Here is a 6000-nt window from a genome sequence, read left to right on the forward strand (position 1 = left end):
GCGGACAGAGATGATCAAATAACCGGGTCACATTTTTTTTTATCTATGTTAATTTCTTTGGCAGTGTGGGTAAATTGCAAGTTTTTAAAAAATGCATCTATCTCTAGATATGGTCTCTTGCCTTTATGTTTCTAGTAATCACTCCTTTGTGCTGCCCATGTGGAGTGGGGACCCCGCACATCCTGTGAGAGCTACAGTAGTCACCCAGTTTGCCATCCCCTGGGAGATGGACAATTAAGAAGGCAGTTGAGGAGTGGGACAAGTGGGTCTGTCTTCAGACTCAAAGACTCCACACTGGCAAGGCTCCACCTTTCCTAAAATGGAGAGTGAATTCATCAAAGCTCTGGGTGAGCTGTCAAATAAAACGCAAGTCAGCCTCAGGTAAGGAGAGACCGGACAGCAAAGTCTTATTGCAAGGGCAGGGACCACAGCAACCCTGGCCATGAGGTCTGCTCACATCTCTGAGGACAGCTCGAATGCCTCCCTCAGGGGGAGTCTGGAAGGCACGCACACCTTTTGGAAATGTTGGAAATTAACCACAGGAAAATATCTCAGTTTAGAAGGAAATCCTCTTTATATAGCTTTGGGAGGTGATGTGGAGTGTGCGAGGGCTTCCCTCATGGGTCGATGCATCTGCCTTTTGCCCTCAGTACCCTCTAGGACCTGTAAGGCCCCAGCATTCAGGAGGTTCCTGTCTCTCAGTGCCATGGTCTTTCTTCTTTATCAGAGGCACCTGGCTATAATGTCAGGAAATCCATCTGGAGCAAAGGTCAGTGTGACCTTACAGCCTGCTTACAGTTTGAAAGCCCATTTTGAGAAACTCAGTGCAAAATGACCTTCCTCCAATGTCTTTCCTGTATGAGGGCTTTGAGTGTATACCTTCTTAGAAGGCAGTCACTTTCCTTGAGTTTCATCTCCAGTAGTAAAGCTCACACTGAGGTCCTTGCTGCTCCTAATGTGAGAACCCGCAGCCACACTTGCACACTTGCAGGTGCGCCAGTGCTGTTGGGCAGCAGTTAGCCACCAAGGACTCTCTGCTGCAGTTTTGAAATAGTTAACGATAGTCCTTAGCAGGTGCAGTAGTGCACACCTATAATCCCAGTGACTTGGGAGGCTGAAGCAGGAGGGCTACAAGTTCAAGCCAACCTCAGCAACAGGAATTGAGACTAGAGTTGTAATTTTGATTGCATCGCTTTAGTGACTAATGATGTTGAGAAGCCGTTCATGTGCTTGTTGACCATCGGAATATCTTCTTTGGAGAAATGTCTATGCACTCTTTTGCCCATTTAAAAATTGTTTTTTTTTTTATTATTTTTAAATCCTAAGTGTTCTTTACTCATGCTGAATATAAATCCCTTGTCAAATATATAATTTGCAAATATTTTCCTTCATTCTTTGGGTAACCTTTTACTTTCTTGATGATATTCTTTGAAACACAAAGGTTTTTAACCTTAATGAATAGGATGTATCTTTTTTTTTCCTTTTATGGCTTCTATATTTGCATTTTTTCTTTTATAACTTCTATATATGACAGTATATGGGAAACTGCTGTTCAAACCAACATCATGAAGATTTAATCCTATATTTTGTTTGAAAGGTTTGATAGCAAAAGTTTTACAGCTGCAGTTCTTATATTTTGTGTGTGTGTGTGTGTGTGTGTGTGTGGTGTAAGGAAGTGGTCTATCTTCATTCTTGTGCACATGGACGTCTAGTTGTCCCAGCACTATTTGTTGAAAAGACTGTCCTTTCTTTGCTCCCTTTCCACTAATCAATTGACTGGATTATTTTTTCTTGATGCCCAGTTCTACCCAGTGGATCCACATGTCTACCCTAATGTCATTAGGTGTTTTCTTGGGCATACAGCTCTGTAGAGTTTGATATCAGGGATTCTGAGTTCTCCAGCTTTGTGATTTTTCAAGACAGCTTTACTACTATTCCCCTGTATTTCCATATGAAATGTAAAATCATCTTAATCAATTTCTACAAGGAATTCAGCTGGTATCTTTTTAGAAAGTGCTTTGAATCCATAGATGAATTGGAGACTGGTGCCAACTTAACAGTATTAACCCTTCCAGTGCATTAACATGGTGTATCTTTGCACTTATATGTCTTTAATTTCTTTCAGGTATGTATTGAAAATTTCAGTGTGTAAGTGTCATGCTTCATTTAACAAATTTATCTTAAAATTTATTATATTTTTTTCGGCTATTATAAATGGAATAGCTCACTTAATTTTATTTTTGGATTGTTCATTGCTGGTGTATAGAAATAGAGCTGATTCTTGTATATAGATCCTGTATCTGCATAACTCATTTATTACTTCATATGGCTTAGGTTTTCAGGAGTTCCTTAGGATTAGTTACATGTTATTAACCAGAACACTGTGCACAGGTACTGCCAGCCTCTTCTCACTCACACTCTTTGATCTTATTCTCTTGCCTACTTTCCCTGGGTCAGATCCCCCACACAGTGCTGACTAAAATGGCAAGACCAGGAGCCCTGGTCTGCTTGATGACCTTGGTGACCTTGGGCGGGGGTGCTCTGTCTCACCACCAGTGCAAGGTCAGCAGGCTTCCACAGGGGCCTCTGTCAGGAAGCCAGCTACTGTTTCTAGGACATTGAGCATTTTCCTCAATAAAAGGTGTGTAGGTTGTCTCTTCTCGTCCTGTCTCCAGTTAGGTAGCCACAGTCTGCCGCCCTTCATTACCTTGATGAATTGTATGTGCTGAGCCAGCCTCGCATGTCCCATGCTCTGGGCTTGCTGGAGGTGTACAATGGAGACAGCTAAGCTCGCCTTGGTCTGATGGGGTTAACAAATGTGCCAGAAAGCAGGGTGTTAAAAAGTAGAGCCATCTTCAAAGATATAATATCAACTAACACATGAGGAGTGGGAAGGTCCGGAAAGCAGTTCAGCCTTCAAACCATGTGGTCAGCAGAGACACCAAGGAGTCAGACAAAGGACAAGATCATGAAAACCAGACCCTCAGAGGCAGGGCAGAGATCTGCCCAGTAAAAAGCCCCATGCAGAGCTTCCCAGGAAGTGAGGGGCAGCACATGCTCAGTATAGTCTCTAACGGATGGTGGCATTTACTTTACCAGCTCAGAAAACTCACACCCAGGTGGAGACTGAAGATGGTGATCACTGTCACATGAAGAGGCATGCTGAGAAGAAGTGCAGTTGTCATGGACCCCTACACCTGTGAAACTGGACCATCCATCCATGCCATAGATCCCTTGACATGTGCCATGGACCCCTCCACCCGTGACATGGGCCCATCCACCTGTGTCATGGATCCTGCAGCTGTGCTGACATCAAGTTTGGTCTCTACCTTACATAAGTGTCATAACTCCTCCACTTGTGTCATGGACCCTCCACCTATGTCATGGACCTCTCCATCTTTGTCATGGACCTCTCTGTCTGTGTCATGGATCCTCCACTAGTGTCACTGGATCCTCCAACTGGGTCATGGACCCCACTATCTGTGTCATGGACCCTTCCACCCGTGTCATGGGCCCCTCCACTTGTGTCATGGACCACTCCATCTGGAACATGGACACCTCCACCTGTGTCAATGGACCCTCCAACTCTGTCATAGATCCCTGCACTTGTATCATGAATCCCTCCACCTGTGTTGTGGACCCCTCCACCTGTGTCATGGACCCCTCCACCAGTATAATGGACCACTCCATTTGTGACATGGACCTCTTATCCCGTGCCATGGACCCCTCTATCAGTATCATGGATCCTCTACACATGTCATGGAACCATCTACCCATATCATGGACCCATCCACCCGTGTCATTCCCTCCTCCACCCCTGTCATGAACCCCTCCACTGATGTCACTAGACCCTCCAACTGTGACATGGACCCCTCCACCTGTGTCATGGACCCTCCACCTGTATTTTGGACCACTCCACTTGAGACATGGACACCTCCTCCTGTGTCACTGGACCCATCCAACTGTGTCACTGGACCTTCTACCCATGCCATGGATCCTCCACCCATGTCTGGACACGTCCATCAGTGTCATGAACCCCTCCACCCTTGTCATACACCCATCTACCTGTCATGGACCCTCATGTCATGGACCTATCCATCCATGTCATTGCTCCCTCCATCTGTATCATGGACCACTCCACTCATGTCATGGCCCCTCCAACTGTGCACCAACCAGCTGTGTCATGGACACTCAAACTGTGTCACTAAAGCCCTCCAACGATATCATGGACCCCTCCACCTGTGTCATGAATCCCTCAACCTGTGTCAGGGAATCTCCACCTTTGTCAGGGAACTCTCCAGTCATGTCTTGAGCCTCTGCACCCATGTCGTAGACACTTCCACTTGTATCTTGGACCCAACCACCCAAGTCATGAACCCCTCCACCTGTGTTACAGGATCCTCCACATGTGTCTGGACCCCTCCACCCCTGTCATGGAATCTTCCAGCAATGTAATAGACCCCTGCACATGTGTCATGGAACCTTCCACCTTTGTCATGTACCCCTCCACCTGTGTCATGGACCCTCCACCTGTGTCACTGGATCTTCTACCCATGCCATGGACCTGTCACACATGTCTGGACACCTCCACTCATGTCATGGACTCCCCATCCTGTGTCATAGACCCCTCCACCTGTGTCATGGACCCTCAAACAGTCTCATGGACCCATCCACCTGTGTCATTGGCCCCACCTGTGTCATGGACCCTCCAAACCATGATATGCACCCCTCCACATGCATCATGGACCCCCTACCTGTGTCATAGACCCCTCTACCTATGTCACTGTACATTCCAAGTGTGTCATGGACCCTCCATCTATATCACAGACATTCCACCTGGGTCTGGACACCTCCACCCATTTCATGGACCACCCCACCCATGTCATGAAACCCTCCACCCCTGTCATGTACCCCTCCACCTGTGTCATGGACAATTCCACCTGAATCATGGACCACTCCACTTGTGAAATGTACCTCTCCTCCCATGTTGTGGACCCCTCTACCTGAGGCATGGAGCACTCCACCTGTGTCATTGACCCCTTCACCTGTGTCAATGGACCCTCCAACTATGTCATGGACTCAACACCTTTGTCATGAATCCCTCCACCTGTGTCATGGACTCCTCCACATGTGTCATGGACCCTCTCCCTATATCTTGGCCCCCTCCACTTGTGATATGGACCCTTCCACCTGTGCCAGGGACCCCTCCACCTGTGCCATGGACACTTCCCCCCAAGTCATGGTTCCTCCATCCATGTCATGGACCATCCTCCTGTGTCACAAACCCTCCCCCTGGGATATGGACCCCTTCATCTGTGTCACTGGATCCTTTAACCCAGTCAAGGACCCCATCTCTAGGGTCATGGACACCATCATCAGTGTCATGGACCCTTCCACCCATGTCATGAACCCCTCCAACTGTGTCACTGGAACCTCCTACTGTCATGGACCCCCTCCACCTATATCATGGATCCTCCACCTGTGTCATGGACCCTACCACCTGTGTCATATACCCTCCACCCATGTCATAGACCCTTCCAATTGTGTCATTGATCCCTCTACCTATGTCATGGACCCCTCCACCTTTGTCATGAATCCCTCCGCCCTTGTAATGGACCACTCCACTTGTGTCATGGACCTCCATCTTCATCATGGTCCAATTCACCTGGGACATGGACAACTCCACCTGTGTCACTGGACCCTCCGACAGTGTCATGGACCCTTCAACTGTGTCAGGGACCCCTACACCTGTCATGGAACCTCCACCAGCTTCATGGACTGATCCACCTCTGTCACTGCCCCTCACCACCTGAGTCATGGACTCTCCAACCATGATATGCACCCCTCCACATGTGTCATGAACCCCTTACCTGTGTCATGGATGCTCCACCTGTATTGTGGACAGTCCACCTGGGTCTGGACAGCTCCACCCATGTGATGGCCCCATCTACCTGTGTCATGCATCCCTCCACCCATGTCATGGACTCCTCTGAGTCATTG

This window comes from Sciurus vulgaris, assembly GCF_902686455.1.
Source record: "Sciurus vulgaris genome assembly, chromosome: 12".
Classification (NCBI taxonomy): Eukaryota; Metazoa; Chordata; class Mammalia; order Rodentia; family Sciuridae; genus Sciurus; species Sciurus vulgaris.